The following is a 19399-nucleotide window of genomic DNA, read 5'->3' on the forward strand; positions in this document are numbered from 1 at the left end:
TCAAAAACATGAGGGAAAACGTGTTGATTGAATGTTTTTTTAAAAAAATGAGGAATTAAAACAAAACAGGACTTTTGTCCTTAATGTGCAAACAAAAACATTCAATACAGTATGACAGGAACGATGGTGAAAGGACATTGATAACTTTGCATTCCTTGCAGTTCTGGCTGACTATATTAAGATTTTTTTTTTTTAATCTATTCCTATATTACAAAATAATAAATTCTATATTATGACAGTGTGATCGTACAGAATATTAACAATCATTTTGATACAAATAATAATTTTCCGTAGTAGGCCTAATCATTTTTTACTATTAAGTACTGCACTACAAAAGAACCAACGAAGACATTTACTCCCATTTATGCAGTGTCCCTGAACACACTTCACACTGACATGCAGCTGCGACGTGCCTGCCATGGATGGCGGCTGTGGCCGCACTGAATCGGTTGCCAAGTACAGCTTTTCTCTGCCAACATATAAAGGTTCGTATATACTATGTTCAGATGTTTTTTTCCTGGAAGTCCCTAACAAAAACCTGGCATTCTTGAATGAAAATGAACCTTCGTTTGAAAACCGTTCTTTGACGCCAGAATGAGTGCGCTCTCAATTATGTTCATCAGGCAGAAATGAACTAAGTTCAGTTCACGTTCGTACAAAATATGAACTACTTCATGAACTTTTGTTCATTGAACTCGTTCAGGTACAACAATGACAGTAGTCATACATTGGTTTGTCAGCTGCAACATTTGAAGGACTCATTTGAAGTTCAGCATTTTTCAATGCCAGATTTGTGACTAGGCAGCACTGTCAGCTAGTGGTTAGCACGCCTGCCTCACAACCAAGAGCTTTCAAGTTTGAATCTCAGCTCTGACCCCGCTGTCTGGAGTTTGAATGAAGTAGCTTAGTTTGCCTGTGTGGATTTTCTCTGGCTACTCCAGGTTCCCTCCCACATACCAAAAACATGCTTTTAAGGTTAAATGAAGACTCTAAATTGACCATTGTGAGTGTGAATAGTTGTTTGTCTGAGATGACTGCGAACCAGTCGAAGGTATCCCACCTCTCGACCAGCGTCAGCTTGGATAGGCCCCAGCTCACCTCTAATGAGGACAAACAGTATAAAAAAAATTGATGGATGGACAATTGTGATGGTTTAAAACCACGATACTTCTCATTTCGGATTGTTAAAAGTGGTTCCTGGGACCACATAGCTGTGTCCAGGCGCCGTCTAGAGACCAGCTGGGGGTCTCTTTCATGTCCGAAGCACTGAATATATAAGACAATACTTACATACATAAGACAATACCCGAGGCAAGCCACTACCTCTTATGCTACGTTCAGACCAGACGCAAACAGAACATTAATCCAAAAGTTGACTTTGCTTCTAGAATTAGCAATTAGCAAACACTTTTTTTTCAATGCAATAGAAACACCTTTTAGAGCCACAGTATTCCGCTCAAATCTGTCGTTTAGGCCAGTGATTTCCAACCTTTATGGAGCCAAGGCACACATTTTACAATTGAAAAATTTCACGGCACACCAACAAAAAAAATGTCACAAAAAGTGGATACATTATTTATTGTATTTACTTCCTGCCATCTAATAGAAGAGTATTTATTTGTTCTGTCCATCACTATCCCTCACTGGCATAAATAGATTAACAAAGATACATTATTTCTTGTAAATAAATATTTTTTTGAGCAATTAAGCAAAATTTGATAATTTCCCACGTCCCACCTGAAAAGCGCTCACGGCACACTAATGTGCCACGGCACACTGGTTGGGAATCACTGGTTTAGGCATCCTCAAGCAAGATATACACTCTGGGTGGGAAACCCTAAAATCCTTCCTCGCTAATGTGGCCTTGCGCACATTCTTCGCAAATTATCCTGTGAACTTAAACACGTTTCCTCTTTCAAACTTCACAAGCTGTAAAAAGTCCAGCGCCATGTAAAGCTAAAAAATTATATTGCATGTTTTTTTAAATGTGTGGGACACACCTGGCACATAATGCTCCCCAACCCTCAGCGGCGCTCACTGACTGCCCATTGGACATAATGTGTCCTTATCACATTATGCCGACGGATGAATGTCGACATATTATAGGCTATTAAGCTATCTTATTACTTACGATAAAATATCCGTGTCAGTGTACTTTTTTCCACCTCTGCGATTAGATTAAGTTCAAACTTGCTGGAGGTTTTTTTTTTTTTTTAAAGCCAGGGCTCCCACTATTATAACTACAATCATCGTAATGTTGCAAAAATTAGTTAGATATTGAATCATTTGTTTTTATTTGCTTCTATGTCAGTTGTCAAATAAGTTAAAATGATTCGCCTGATCAGTGGGGCAAGGAAGTTTGGGCACCGGTGAGCTGTACAGCAGGCACGCCCCATTTTTATTGATGAACCTACAAACTTGCATTCAGTCATAAGGACAGTATGCAGATTAAATTATTTTATTGGATTTATTTCATACAGAATTTTAAAAAACACATGCTTTCCTTCAAAGTGTGTTGTGTTAGATGTAGCGGCGTGCACATCCCACTGGCGATGACACATCTGCTACAGTACGTAGGGTATTTTTATATTTAAAGGCTGGTATATTTTTCAAATGGATTTGCTTGACATTCACAGGTCTCAGGAAAACGATGATGATGATCATTGTGATTTACAACCGACCTCTGACTTCAGTGAGTCACGCTTCTTTGGTGGTTGCGCACAAATTCCCTGTTTACACTTGATGGGTGCATCAGTAGTCTGCGCAGGAGAATCCAAAGGTGCACAAGCAAGGCAAGGCTAATGCTGAAAAATAACTTCAATAAAACCAATAATGACAAAGAATATACATCAGCACTGCTTAACTTAAACATAAGCATATTCTACAATTGAATGGATTAAATAAAAAATATATATAAATTGGAAGACCATGACAAATAACCTTAAAAAAAAGAATCCAAATTATACTTTTAAAGTGCAAAATAACAATTAAAGTTCAATTCAGTTAATTTTTTTACTGTCAGTATATGGTGGGAACAACATTTGCTTTCTCAACATGTGCTAAGCTCGAGGTGCTTAGCTGTCTCTGTGTGCTTTGTTGGGATCGCCCTTCCTACTGTGCACTTCTTGGCCTTTGAGGGGCAGTGTGATACACGCAATGATGTAAACACTTGCAGTAACAAAAAAAGTAGAAGTCGTCACGATCGAATATTGTTATTACAACTCATTTTTTTATTGAGTTTGAAGAATATATGCAGAGTTAGTAATTTCCATATTGCCTGTTTGTATGTGTTTATAGAGCATTTCTATTCCAATATTCATTATTTTGAGAGAGATGCAAGTGCCTCTTGTTCGATGCTAATTTTTGTTAGCTTGTCACTGGTGCTTTTAATTCATTGTGTGTTAACTTTGAGCTATCGATTTTTGTGAACAGTCTCTAACAAAGTCTGTGATGTATTTGAAAATTCAATTGGTGTAATTCTTTTGTTATGTGTGGTCAGTTTTACATTAAACTTCAACTGGAGTGCCAATAAACGACATAAAGCAAGCAACATTCACTCTTACTCCTTGCTACTATGGTAGCACCTTAGCAACCTGTTGTTCTGATTATGTGGGCTTTGCATGCTATCTGGACACTGCTGGATAGAAGTGCTGGAGCGTTGCATGGAATGGACTGCTTGTATAAGACTGGTAAAATCAGAGATTTTAGATCCAGTCCGATATATTCTGATACTCTTTTTGCCGACAACGGACCAATCGGATTTTAAAGATCGGATCGGGACCCTCCCCCCCCCGGAGTTTCAACCAGTGCCACTAAATGTACGTACAATTAAAGAATACACTGCATTGAGTATGGATAGATATATTACTGTATTACACAACTCAACCCATCTATTTTTATGAATCTGTTTTTTCATACCTCAGGCAAATGTGTATGATAGAGCTTGTGCCAGATGTTAACAAAGGATTTTATCTTACAGATTTCCTGTAATAGTGAATTGTTTCCTCAATTAACATTTACAGGCTTGTGGCGTGATACTAAATGGATGAAAGTGACTGGCAGATGACTGAAAGGATGATAAAGGACAAGCGACAGATTTTGGCTGCAGTCTATCATCTCTCTCTCTCTCTCTCTCTCTCTCTCTTTCTCTCTCTCTCTCTCTCTTTCTCTGCCCTGCTGTAAAAGTGGATGCTCAGCCCCTGAATACAGATGGCATTACACGAGCAATCCTCTAAATGGCTGCGACACGCTAACATGCTGGTGTCTGCAATGGCCCGCATCAATCTTCAGAGCCTTGCAAATGCCAAACACCTTTTGTTAACCCACAGTTAGGAGACTAAGGATAGGGTGCAGAGGACATTTCATATTAAATTTAACTCACACACTGTTCTGAGACATCTGAGACAGACGCATTGCCCGGGTCAGACGACAAGACAAATTTGCTCTTTCACAATTGCACTATGTCAGACTACTGCAATAAAATCTTGTATTCCGATACCACCGCATCCCGTTTTTTATGATCACTGGGCTTTATCTTGTCAACTCAAACACTTACAATGTAGCCTAGCAAGCTAGTGCTAGCACTAACGGTTGTACCGGCGTTCTGTCGAATCATGCTCTAAAATTCCGATGTGTGTGAAGTAATAAAGTAATTTAATTACAGTAAGTTAGCACCCATTATTTCTGTCATGTTGTATTCTTGGTTTGACCTGAATTATTAGAATACATGACCTGAGTAGAGCAGTGATTTCCAACCTTTATGGAGCCAAGGCACATGTTACAATGGAAAAATCTCATGGCACACCAACAAACAAACATGTCACTAAAGGTGGATGCATTAATAACTGTGTGTACTTCCTGCCATCTAATAGAAGAGCATTTATTTGTTCTGTCTGTCACTATGCCTTTACTGGCCTATATAGATGAACAAAGATAGAATTCTGGTAAATATAATTTTTGAGCAATTAAGTAAATGAACATGTCATTTAAATAGACACATTGCTCCATCTTGTGATCGGATCAGTTATTGTTTTTTTTTTATTCGCTGATCGGTGATCCTGATCGTGTAAAGCCTACTTTCAAGGTTCCCTAAGGATGTCTGCAGTGAGGACTTTGTGAAAGGAAAAATACTGCTTGAGCAAACAGTCACCTTATATCAAGGTAGTGTCTCCACTGGTCATTTCCTTAGTGTAACTTGTAAGAATTGACCAAACGCATCATATGAAAAAGTAGAGGAAATGGAGATCACAATTTCTACTCAATTAAATTAAACATCTTTCTTTGGGACATAAAAGTAAATACATGACAAAAAAATATTTCAAAGATGTCCATGGATAAAATACCATACACATTTACTACAGTTACATTTGTACTTTAAGAATTAAGAACATTTTATTTTATTTCACAAGCCTCAACTGTTATCAAAACAACACTGGCAGAACTCACAGTCTCAGTTTGAGTTGAGAAACAAGAGTGAACTAACTCAGCCAATCCAAATGAAGCGCTAATATGAGAGGAGAGAAAATGCTACAGAATGCTGATTCGTAGATTTTAACAGAGGCTGACATGTCCTTACAATGGCTGCAAATTGCATACATCGTATATCAAATTAGATTAGGTCTACAGATGGCATTGAATAGAAAGCTGAAAGGGATACACCTTGCATCAGTCAGCAAAATGTACCTCAATATATTAAGCAATCTGCAAGCTCTCAATAAGGTTTCTGATTGCCACTTCTATTAAGATACGCTGAAGTTGTTACTCTGAATAAGACGCTACCTTGTAGACTGTTTTCTTATACCTTAAACCAGAAGAGGTCATATTCAGCCTAAGCAATAGCTTAATGAAGACTAATGGAGTATCACCATCTCAGTCGCATTATGTGCACGAAATGGATCATGAGGTGAGCCTGTTTCTTCGGCCATAAACCAGATCATGTAGAATGAAACCGGCAACTCATACAGCACCAGTTCAGATAAAGTCGAACTCTAATTAAAATATTGCATTGTGTCACAGACTATCTGTTGATGCATTATATATTATTCATTGTGTCGCTTATTTGTGACTGTCAGTGGCACAGTGTTTTTCTGTTCCAAGTTACAACACTCAATCACAACACAAGGTCAATACAATCTCCACAACAGCGGCAGTAGCTCAGATTACGAACAATTGGTTGTTGAGCAGACAGTGTTCGGGTCAAGTCCCACTGTGGACCGAAGTATGGAAATTGGGACTGGCACTGGACAGCTGCCAGTTTGCTTCCTGAGCACAACTGAGGTGCTGTCAAGCAAGGCATTGAGCACTGCTTGGGGTGTTCGTCAGTGTGCAGCCCTCTACATTCATTAAGTTCCGTGTTCGATATACAGTAAAGGAGCATTAACATTTGACTACCCTCAAGGGACACATTATCCATCCATCCATCCATTTTCTGAAACACTTCTCCTCACTCGGGTCGCGGGCGTGCTGGAGCCTATCCCAGCTATCATTGGGCAGGAGGCGGGGTATACCCTGAACTGGTTGCCAGCCAATCGCAGGGCACATACAAACAAACAACCATTCGCACTCACAGTCACACCTACGGGCAATTTAGAGTCTCCAATTAATGCATGTTTTTGGGATGTGGGAGGAAACCGGAGTGCCCAGAGCAAACACACGCAGGCACGGGGAGAACATGCAAACTCCACACAGGCGGGGCCGGGGATTGAACCCCGGTCCTCAGAACTGTGAGGCTGACGCTCTAACCAGTCGTCCGCCGGGACACATTAATGGTTGTTAATATTGGTGTTTCAACTTGTGAATATCACATGACTATTTGCCAAAAAGGCAGCATTAAAAAAATATTTCAGACCTTCAGTTCAGAAATTAATTACAAAACGAAACTGAAACAACAACTTTGTCAGATGCAAATTAAATCAACGTCTTTCATTGCACATTTAATTATCAGGGTATAGCTGCAGGTTGAAGCTGTATTTAACGTAATGACACATTGAGTTGTGTTCTGTCATACTAAACTATAGTTAAACTTTAAATTCTGTAGTCAAGCCATGAAGAAGTGTGATACTAAATTATCATATGTGAAGGATTTTAATGATGTTGGCCAGTAGAAGTATTGTGTCAACACACAGAGATTCCTCGAATGCATGCCTATAGAACTCCTAAAACTTCGACAGGTTAAGAGTCGACCCAATGATATTTTTTTCTCTGTAGAGCGAGGTTGGGGAGGGGGAGGTGCATTTCTGTTCATCATGAGTTGTTAAGGTGGCTGGTTTGGAAGAAGTCCAATACAGGTGTGTCAATGCAAATGAGCTTTGTTAAATGGCCCTGGTGATACTAGGCCTAATGGCTACTTCTTTGCAAGCACTGAGACAAAAAAAAATATCCATCCATCCATTTTCTGAGCCGCTTATCCTCACTAGGGCCGCGGGAGTGCTGGAGCCTATCCCAGCTATCTTCGGGCGAGAGGCGGGGTACACCCCGAACTGGTCTCCAGCCAATCGCAGGGCACATATAAACAAAAAACCATTCGCACTCACATTCACACCTACGGGCAATTTAGAGTCTTCAATTAACCTACCATGCATGTTTTTGGGACGCAGGCGTGGGGAGAACATGCAAACTCCACACAGGCGGGGCCGGGGATTGAACCCCGGTCCTCAGAACTGTGAGGCTGATGTGCCAACCAGTCCTCGACCGTGAAAAACGGAAATATCACACAGCTATAAGTATTCAGACCCTTTTCTCAGTATTTAGTGGGAATGATGCAACAAGTTTTTCACACCTGGATTTGGGGATCCTCTGCCATTCCTCCTTGCGGATCCTCTCCAGTTCTGTCAGGTTGGGTGGTGAACGGTGGTGGGCAGCCATTTTCAGGTCTTTCCAGAGATGCTCAATTTGGTTCCATTTCAACATCTTCCATGTCAGGATTATGGAGACCACTGTGCTCTTAGGAACCTTAAGTGCAGCAGAAATTTTTTTGTAACCTTGGCCAGATCTGTGCCTTGCCACAATTATTTCTCTGAGCTCTTCAGGCAGTTCCTTTGACCTCATGATTCTCATTTGCTCTGACATGCACTGTGAGCTGGAAGGTCTTATATAGACAGGTGTGTGGCTTTCCTAATCAAGTCCAATCAGTATAATCAAACACAGCTGGACTCCAATGAAGGTGTCGAACCATCTCAAGGATGATCAGAAGAAATGGACAGCATCCGAGTTTAATATACACAGCAAAGGGTCTGAATTTTTATTGCTGTGTGATATTTCAGTTTTTCTTTTTTTATAAATCAGCACAAATTTCAACAGTTTTTTTCTGTCAACATGGGGTGCTGTGTGTACATTAATGAGGAAAAAAAATTAACTTAAATCATTTTAACAAATGGCTGCAATATAACATCCATCCATCCATCCATCCATTTTCTGAGCCGCTTCTCCTCACTAGGGTCACGGGCGTGCTGGAGCCTATCCCAGCTATCATCGGGCAGGAGGCTGTGTACACCCTGGACTGGTTGCCAGCCAATCGCAGGGCACATACAAAAAAACAACCATTCGCAGTCACATTCACACCTACGGGCAATTTAGAGTTGTCAATTAACCTACCATGCATGTTTTTTGGGATGTGGGAGGAAACCGCAGTGCCCGGAAAAAACCCACGCAGGCACAGGGAGAACATGCAAACTCCACACAGGCGGGGCCGGGGATTGAACCCCGCTCATCAGAACTGTGAGGCAGACGCTCTAACCAGTCGGTCACCGTGTCGCCTGCAATATAACAAAGAGTGAAAAATTTAAGTGGGTCTGAAAACTTTGCGTACCCACTTTATGTGCGTATACACACACAAACACCTACACGCACACGCGCACAGGGATCTTGTTTTATGTGCATCCTGCGTCCTAGATGCACAAAAATGATCAGGGATGCACAACGTCCACTGACGCATAACATTGCTTACCTACGTATGTGTGCAAGGCTCGAATTCAGCGGTGTCAAATCGCAGTTTGCGGGTCAAAATCCGCATTTTGCACATCAGAAAACACATTGAACAGCAAAACTGCAAATCGGTTTACCGCGGAGATGGTCGCGAAGACGGAGGCAGGCATGGCGTATGGGACACAACGCGCTTACAGTCACCGATGCGTGGACGCGGACTTGAAGCGTTCGATTGAGGGGCAGGAAGACAGCCGTTGCAAGACGCGACGCTGTATTGAGAAGAGGGAGAGAAAAAAGACAAATGGCGAAAGTGTGGTAGCATTTCATAGTGAAATGAAAGGCGAGCACCCGTTCGTTGTAACCTCGGACCTTTCTCTCCGCCGAGTGTGACGCTGCGTCAGACAGAGTTGAAGTTAGCGCAAATCAGTGAGCTTAACGTTTGTCTACTTCACTAACATAACATTAGCGCTGCGAGCTGCAGAGTGTCTCTTAATTGTCGAATATGTGGCTTGTCTTTTTTTTTTTTTTCGTGACAAGGACAGTATAATGCAACCATAATGGTACATACAGTGTGCTTTTTGCTCATTGGAGTCACTGTGTGACATATGGCCTGTGTGATGATCTATAAGTGGCAAAACTTTGAGTTAAGTCGGTGAAAAACAAACAAATGTGGCCAGAGAGGAACAAGAGTAAAATGGATCGTCATCATGTACCCAAACAGAGGAGGTTTGAGGTGAAGGGAGATGAAGGAAATATTTTTCTCTCTTGAGGTTTCTTCATTGTAGTTTGAATAAACTGAACCCTTCCGAAACTTGTAGTAGAACAAAGACTATTTGTCTTATTCCGAGTCAGCTGGTCTAAGATCATACATGCACAGACATGGATTGTATTTTATTTTTTTTCCGGACTCGATAACTTTTCATCGTTGTGGTAACACCCGACGCACCGCTCATGATGCAGCGATGTACTGGCTCCATAGATGCAAACAACTGGGACATTTTAGGGAAAGTTAACTACTTATTACGCTTGCTAGCTCGCAAGCTAACGAGCTAGTGTGCTAGAGCTAAACAGCTCACTCTGGCTCACTCGATTGTTGCAACATCGTTTAAAACAGAGGTCACTAACTCACGGTCTTCATCCGGACCCAGAAGCAGTCCCAAACAGACCCACAGCTTAGCCAAAAAAGATGATTCAAGACATACGGGGTGCTTCTATTTTAAGTGGCGCAACATATTTCAGGTTTTTACGGTAGTGATGAATTGTACCAACCAATCACATGCGAGTTCCGCCACCCTTTCAGCCAATCAAATCAGGCTATAATTACTGAACTTGCTGACTGCGCACAGATAGAGACAAGGAGAGAGAGAGGGAGAAAGCATGTAAGTTGAGTTAAAGATGAAGAAAGCTCAGAAAATGACCGACAAAAGGAGAATACATTTGGAACAAATGCCGCTTAAAATGGAACAGGTAGAGTCACTTTTGTTTGTACTTCTCAGTGAAAAAACAAAGGTTTTGAACAAACATAACCTCTAAAACAGTTCAGTTAAGATTTGTTAAATTAAATTATGTGAAATTGTTTGAGACGTCACTGTTGTGTCAAAATGCCAAAGAGAAAACGGGAAACTCAAACTTTATTTTTCTTAATTTCAGCACTTTATTTGAAGATCTATAACTTTCTTTTTTTATTTAGTTGCTCTTATTGTGAAATGCAGGTCTACTTTTATTTACTAAATGAGAGAACATTAGACAATTGTGCTCATGTTTGATTACCAGAGCAAAATTTGTAAGCTGTGTACAATTCTTTATTATGTTCTAAAGTCATTATATCAATGGCATAAAAAAAAAAAAAACGTCAATGATACTATCGTTTATCTCGAGGGTTTTTGGGAAAATATGTTGTTCTAAAAAATTTGCTACCGTGGAAGGCCTAAACACATACAACATATTGAGAGAGAGCAAGTCCAATGGAAAACACAAAAATATTGTACAAACAGTGTAAAAGATTAAAGAGCAACAACTCTACTAAAAATCTGCAATATAGCAGGACCGTGAAGCAAGAACCGCAATGTAGCAGAGGATTACTATATCGGTGTTCCATGATGATAAGTTACAGGGACTCATTGTTCTCATTGACACCGATCTGATCGGTATCGGCCGATAATTAGCATTTTATGCTGATCGGCTTTATTGTCATAATTTGCCGATGATCGGCTCTGCAAAAGACATTTACTCCACGTCGCCATCGTGTACAGCATATTTGAATCCAAAAGCTAGTTTATTTTTAGCCTTTGCTCCATCTTGTGATCGGATCAGTGATCGGTTATCGTTTTTTTAAACTCGCTGATCGGTGATCGGCCCCAAAAATCCTGATCGTGTAATGCCTAGTATATAGATATAGGTTAAAAAAAATCTATATTTTTCCATAATGTGCTCCCTCTAAAATGTGTACTTACATTTACATACAGAGCAGTAGCATTACCAGTTTACTACTGATTATGATTAATAATTATATCTGCCAAAAAATATGAATTTACAGACTAACCACAGAGGAAATACTATGCAGCTCTGAAGTGCAAGACTGGGTTAAGAATTCACTGGCCGCTCTCCAATAATTTCAGATGTTTATAACATCTCTTTTAGCTTGACTTCAATTTTGGTATTCAGAAACAAAGATCGATACAGAGAGATGGCAATCATTCAGTGACTGAACTTTAAATTTCTTGACAAATAATTACTGATATCAAAATAATGCTTATTGGCCTGCCTGTAATAATGCTTACAGGCAAAACTGCAGCTAGGCATGCATGCTGAAATGAATTAACTCTGTGGAAAGCAACCACTGCAGTATAACAACTAAAACCAAAATGGCTACAGGGATACTGACTCAGTATCTACAGTACATCAATTTAACATTAATGTCATTTTTAGGTTTACGTTTGAGCATGTTTTTTTATGACACTTCTACAACATTCAATATTACTCGCTTTTGTTTTGACTTTTACATTTCTCAGGGGAGACACATTTATTGAGTTCATTTTCAGAGAAATATACAGTACATCAAAGTTGTCATATTTTGGTCGAGAGGAACTGTGATCTATTCGATTAGAGGATTAATAGATGAGACCCACTAGGTTATAAAACACTTTTATCATCTAATGGGCAAAATGGACTATTAAATCTACACCATTACAGGGATTGAACAACTGCACTGCAGTCTCAAAAGTACTGTCGATGTGGCTTTGCTGAATATAAATAAGGTGAATATTAATTTGATTGTTGATTGATTCTGATGTTAAGTTGCATGTGCTATCATAATTCATTTGAAAGTATGTACTGTATATTTTGCCATCTCTCTGTTGACCTCACATACATATTGCCGTGGACAAAAATCATGCATGATCACAATGCAGGCAGATGTAAACTGTAGGTGACTGATGGGACCTGCTTGTAGTGCTCAAACAAGATAGATGAGCTTCGGGGCTCAAAAGGTGACCACACTCCTCACCTCAATTGTAGCTTTTAAATGTGTTATCTGCTGAGATCTAAAGGGTTCTTTGAAACAAGAGCTCAGTTTGATTGGACACACTTGTTTTTCCTCTCGTCTGACCGCTTTTAAGAATGAACGAACAAACACGTCTCTGGGAAAACCAGTGAACTGTCATTACATGACATGGACATTACAACAAAGTACAAAAAAGTAAAAAGAAGAGGGCCAGTAGTTGACAAGGCTCTTTAGTTTGTTTGTCTTCTTGGAAAAGGACAACGAATGGACTTAATAATATGTTTTAATACATTTTCATTTAAAATTGCCTTGAATCAACTGTTCAAGTTATTTCAAATAATGAAAGCTTAAGGAAGGGGACTCCCATATGAAGACTGTGAATTATCGAGACCTCTGAATCCAACACTAATATCAAGTATAAACATAACTAAAATTAAATTAGCTCACATACAGGTATGGATCTAACAACCCACACTGTGACTCCATATAATACAGACAAGCCAAACAATGTTTTTTCTTATATACTCACATATGCTAATAATAATAAAAATTAGTACAAAAAAACAGATGGCGTTTATTTCTGAAAGAAAGGGCACAAAATGTGTGGGTTTTTTTTTTCAAATATACGTTTACCATCATCACAAATGGTGTGGTGGGTTCAATTCCCACTCAGTGACTGTGTGAATGGTTGTCTGTCTCTCTTTGCTCTGTGATTGACTGGTCACCAGTTCAGGGTATCCTAGCCTATCCCAGCTGACTTCTAATTGGGATAGGCTTCAGCTACCCATGACCCAGAACAGGATAAGCAGTATATTGTAGATGATCTAAACAGCTGAAACCAACTCTGAGGGCCCCATTTTCGTGACCGGTGTAAATCCACAAACAGGTAAGTGCATATAGACTGATAAGTGTTGTGTAGTTCTCAATTGTGGCAATATAGGGCTCTATTTTTGTGACCGGTCGTGGGAGGCCCAACTGTGCGCCAGGGGCTGGTGAGACTGGTGTTGGTAGACCAGCGCAGCCCGGCGGATATGAGAGTGGGCGGGCTGCGCCACTGTGGGTGTGTTTATAGCCATCTTCAATCTTCACCAATCAAAGTGGCTCTCATTCCTTTTAAATGTGGTGCAACGACAGTCTTCACAGAGACATCTCTGTGCAGAAGAGGACAATGCGTAATCGCTGCGATACGTGCGTTAGTGGAGCTTACTGCTTACTGCTCTTGACCGGTGTGGCAACAAACAATGTGAGTGGGTGCCCTTATTACTGTCAATACAGAATGAGCTAGTGATAACCACTGGTGACTTAAATATGTCAGCAGACCTGAGTATCTGTCTGCCTATGTCACCAAAATTGTGATAGACCAGCAGTCTACTTTTCAGCAGTATTTAGACGTGGTCTGAGCTGGCGTATGTTTTGACTAACTTTCTGCCACCAAATGTCACTCCACCTGGCACATCTCCAAGGACACACCCTTGCTGCCACAGAACACCCAGCTTGGCACAGACCAATCTTCCAAATTGGCAAACACGCGCATCGGGGCTTGTGCTTACACAAAAATCAGAATCCGCCGGTATTTGCAGTCCGCTGCAGATGTACTCTCTGCAAAAATAGAGCCCCATATGTCATTGTAAATAAAAGCACTTATTAGGCTTCGCTAACTTATAACAAAAGAGATCAGTTACGGGAAGAAACATTTAAGGCACATTTTAAGCCAGGCCGTGCGATTGGCTGTCGACCAGTCCAGCTGCGATTGGCTCCAGCTCACCTGTGAGCCTATCGAGGACAATTGTTATAGAAAATGGATGGATGTTAAGCCAGGTAAATTGGGTTTCAAGAAACTACTTGTAAACCCAATGCATTCTGCATACAACCTGACTCACAATGGTATTTTGAACGTCTAATTTGTTCATGAATATTACAACGTGCACCATTTGGCTCATGAATATGAAATAAATGGAACGACAGGCTCTCGCCGTAATCAACAGTCGACACACACAGTCCGTTGTCAGCTGTGCTCTGCTGCAACATTTTCTCTGCTTTATTTAGCCAATCACAGACAGCCTGGGTATAATGTTGGTGTTGGAACAAATCGTCCATAAAAAAAAAAAAAAAAAAGTGTGAATATGACTTTTGTCACCCAGGATAGTTAAGCGTATCCTCCCTCGCCTGCTTTGTCTCTTTTTTCTGCATTTCACATCAACACAGGTATGCATTGAAAAACACTGTTTTCTTTGTGACAACCATAATTCTCTCACACACCAAAATCTGATTGACATATTACAAGACAAACAGTGTGAGCAACAATGAAATGTGGAGCTACAGAGTTACCACAGAAGGATTTTTTCCAACATAACAAGAAGCATCACTTTGCAAAGCTATATTATGTTTAATAATACACAGTCTATAAATAATCACTAGACGAGTGACGAAACCTGTCATGTTTAGTACATCCTGGCCCACCAGTGTCCAAATTTGCCTAGAATCTTCCCTTTTTAGCTCAAGTTCATTCTTTTTTTTCTGGATTTCTCTTAGTGTCAAAGACCCACCGTCTCCATTAAAAGTCAATGCAAATTCTCATGTTCGCTTTAATCGGTACAATTTTATTTTTTGCTCACAAGCAACGCCTACAGACATGTAATTAATTTTCAAGCCACTGTAGTAATTAGCAATAAACATTGAAAAACTTGCATTTGTTACCTGACAAAAGCATGGTCAGAAGCTAAAAAAATCAAGCCAATTAAAATACAGTATTTTCTAAAACAGTAACAAAGCGCTGAAGGACAGAGACACCATTCTAATTAACATTAGGATCCAGATTCGGATATATGACTACACATTGCTCTAAACAAAAACTATGAATTATAACTTTATGATCGGACACAGCATTCAAAATGTATGTACAGTATGAAAGTGTACAGTATTTTGGACAATGATTCATACATATTCAATCAGCAGACAGTGCTTACTGGAAAGAAATCCAAAAAGATTGCACAGTAGCTACAGTAGGTAGTCAAGCAGAGCTACTGTTCTTAACAAACCAGTAATGATGTTCATTTTCATTACCATGGTTTAAATGACATAAAGATCAGGGACTCCCCCTCAGTTTGTACTGTTATTCCCTGCTTGGATAATTAAAGTCCAAACAACAGGTGTTATTTAGAAGGGCTTTCAAAATTCAACTTAAGCGGTGCATCCACAGAGCCATTAGAGTGAAATGAACAATGTTTACTGAGTGTAACAAATGTAAGCAGTGTAAGAAATAATTAAGACTGGAGGATTTACCACTGGCATATGAAGAGCAAAAGAAATGATAACTTGTGTATCAAAATCTTGATAGAATGAGATATTATCTTTCACGCCTCCACATACATGCATCCATTTTCTATCGCGCTTGTCCTCATTAGGGTTAAGGGTCAGCTGGCGCCAATTTGGGCAAGTTGCGGGGTACACTATGAAGTGGTCACCAGCAAGTCGCAGGGCACAGAGGTACACCCATTCATCCACACTGATCACAGCTATGCACAATTTAGGCTTGATTTAAGATCACATGCGTGTTTTGGGGATGTGGGAGTAAAGCCAGAGTACCGGGAGAAAGGGCCAAGATTCAAACACCAAAACTTAGAACTGTGAGGCAGACATGTTCTCTAGAACACCGTGATGCTCACGTTTTCATACAGAAAATGTAAATAATATTAAAATAGATAAACATGTACTGTATATGGTGGTGAACACACAAAACTGGAATTCTGTTTATAGATTCTAAGGCATTGAAAGATAAATTGTGAACTTTTTTATTCTTATTGCCAATGCAAACAATTTTCAAACTAAAGATTAGGGCTTCAATTCTTTATTTACTGCAGTGCAAACTGCTTTAACGCGACTGTGTTCTTTAAAATACTGATACTACCGTGTTTGGAAAGTGTCAGCAGTTATTAATCCGAACACTAATCCGTATTTCAAAGCACATGCTGTTGACTTACATTTTGAAATTCTGATGATTTAAAGGGGAAATAATATTCATTCATTCATCTTCCGTTCCGCTTATCCTCACTAGGGTCACGGGCGTGCTGGAGCCTATCCCAGCTATCTTCGGGCGAGAGGCGGGGTACACCCTGAACTGGTCGCCGGCCAATCGTAGAGGGGAAATAATAATTTATTTAAGACATTCTATTAATGAAATGTAAAATTGTTCCTGACATATGAAAGAAGGACAAAACTGTTCGCAGAGGCAGTTTGGGGTATGTATAAAAACAAGATTTGATAAAAACAAAAAACAATAGTGCAGGACCCCCAGCGAGTAAAAACATGGGCACTCCTTGCAGGCACTATGAGCCATAATCATGCCTGTATCCATTCGTGCCTAAGTCTTTTTTTATTTTATTTTTTTATGCGCCTGACACCTTTCATCAATACGTACATTGGAGCGGCGCATGTCCTGCAGCCAATCATATTGCAACGGCGTGTGTCCTGCCTAGAACTAGAATGGGATTCATAATAACATGTCGGCGGACAGTTAACTGAATCAAACATGCAATATGACGTTTCACCTTCACGAGACGCTGGACTTTCTACAGCTTCTGGAGTGCAGAAGAGGTACAGTGCTTTAAGTCCACGGGAGAACGTGTGTAACATTTTCGCAGGGCTACTGTAGATCTGACAGGGAACGGCCATATTTTAAGGTGTGTATCTGGCTCGAGGGTGTGTGACAGATTTGAGTGGACAGAAGAATGCTTGCAGCCAGAAAAGTGGACAGCTACAAGTCTTTTCTGACTTACGCACACAGGAAAATGTAGCCTAAAACATCTCACCACAAAAAAGCCACTTTTCTCTATTATTGATGATACAAGACAAAACGAATTGGATCACAGAGGACTTATTTCTGGTTTTGACAAAATCCTCTTGTGGCAAACAGCAACGAGTTTCACCAATAATGTATTAGTACATGGCAACAAGGGAACAACATGTTCTAACAACCTTGTTCAGTCACAGAAAACACTAGTTTGAAGAAAGCTGTTGTCATAAAAGGGGGGAAACGTAGGAGAGGCAATGTAGAGCCACACACTATTGAGGCAATCTTGTCAGCCATATAAGATTCCCTTTTTGGTTCAGTACTGTTTGACTTGGGGCCTGTTACTGAAGTTCAATTTCTGCCAAATAAGACAATATTCTGCACTCTGCCAGCTTCAATTGGTGCAAAGCATTAATATCTCAGTTTGCATACTGTACAGTAGTTTTCTTAGAGTGATTCAGTTACTGCCTTCATTGTAATATGCTGCAACACAACATGAATGGCCATGCTGTATGCCACTAAATACAAATAGCACACTGTCATTAATGACCTCTTCTTTAAATTAACTTTCTCGAGATAACATGTATAATTGTTATGTGAGACCTGGAATACTAGCAGGGAAGCTAAGACAGAGGAAGGCACAAAATAAAAGTGGGAGGAGTGGCATTGAATAATATTGAAGGTCTCATCATGACAGTCATCACTTCAGCTATTATCCCAAATTCTCTGAGGGAATATCTCAGTAAAGCAGAGTAAATTTGAGGCTGATAAGCAGACAATGTGATTTGCTGGAGCTTTGAGGAAAAGCCCTTCCAATGAATCGCTTTCACCTCAACTGGGTTCAAACTTGACACATCAAATGAAAATAAAAAGGCTGACTTTCCTGGACGTTGGTCTTGATTGTGCAGTTTGAAGTGACGATCTGGTCAGAGTTCTGTCTTATTGTAGCAAATGGTTAGTGTTCTTTCTGTGGTTTGGTTGTGTAAGCTTAATACCCTTTCAGTTTTTTCCTTTGTTTTTGAATGCACAATAGTTCCCTGTGGAAATTGATATGGTTGATCAGTAAGACTGTTGATTAAAGATGACTCATCTTCAACCCCCACACCATTTCAACTAATCTGTTTGTTTTAGACAAGGGATTATATTTGGTTATATAGGGTACATCTGGGCGGCACAGTGGACGACTGGTTAGCGCGTCTGCCTCTCAGTTCTGAGGACCGGAGCTCAATACCCGGCCCCGCCTGTGTGATGTTTGCATGTTCTCCTGGGTGGGTTTTCTCCGGGTACTCCAGTTTCTTCCCACATCCCAAAAACATGCATGGTAGGTTCATTGAAGACACTAAATTGCCCGTAGGTGTGAATGTGAGTGCGAATGGTTGTTTGTTTATGTGTGCCCTGCGATTGGCTGGCGACCAGTTCAGGGTGTACCCCGCCTCCTGCCCGAAGATAGCTGGGATAGGCTCCAGCACTCCCGCGACCCTTGTGAGGATAAGCGGCTCAGAAAATGGATGGATGAATGGATGGGTACATCTGTTATTTTGATTTGTGACTAGTGGCTTCTAACTTTCATCATCTTTTATCATGTGACCATTCTCTCGTTGGATACCAGGTTGATTACTGCTACCTGTTGATAATTTGTACCTGTGTGCTGCTTGGCAGTCCTTGTTCCCCCCACCCGTGTTCACTTTTATTTCCCAGCCAGTTGGCTCCCCGACTGCCACCTATCTTTTGTTGTGTGCTACCTTTTAGTTTCTGGTGTTTCTTTCAGATCTTTTGTTATCCTAGGGTATGTATCATGGAGAAAGATTTGAGAATTAATGAGGTAACTTTGGATTCAACCTCGGAATTTTGGTGTCATGAAGGTGGGGTCACTTTTTAGCCTCACATTGACAAGCATGTTAAGTTTAGTAAAAGTAAGTTAAAGTAAGAGTTAGTATTCAGACTTAACGTACTTCAGATCATACTAAGAGAAAAGATATGTAGAGACAACTTTCTTGGAATATTCACTATAGGGTCTGTTCCCAACTTAATTTAATAGGGATTTGTACGAGAGCTGATAGTTGTTGTGGCTTCAAAAACTTTAATATTTTTATTTATTTTTACTGAATTGAATGAAAATATAATGAGTATAAAAATACAATGGCGGCATGGTGAAAGACGTGTTAGCACATCTGCCTCACAGTTCT

General features: G+C 40.2%; 1 protein-coding gene across 2 annotated transcripts in view; it reads right to left on the minus strand.

Moving 5' to 3' along the window:
* Positions 1 to 19399, minus strand: part of lrrc4cb (leucine rich repeat containing 4C, genome duplicate b) — a 76853-nt gene that overhangs the window by 38452 nt on the left and 19002 nt on the right. The window contains exon 2 of one of the 2 annotated variants that reach the window (XM_061762163.1): positions 9060 to 9191. The exons of the other annotated variant lie outside the window; for it this stretch is intronic. The gene's annotated coding sequence lies outside the window, so the exon portion shown is untranslated. The remainder of the gene's footprint in view (positions 1 to 9059; positions 9192 to 19399) is intronic. 2 annotated transcript variants of the gene reach the window in all.

The sequence above is a fragment of the Phyllopteryx taeniolatus genome, chromosome 2, assembly GCF_024500385.1.
Source record: "Phyllopteryx taeniolatus isolate TA_2022b chromosome 2, UOR_Ptae_1.2, whole genome shotgun sequence".
Lineage (NCBI taxonomy): Eukaryota > Metazoa > Chordata > Actinopteri > Syngnathiformes > Syngnathidae > Phyllopteryx > Phyllopteryx taeniolatus.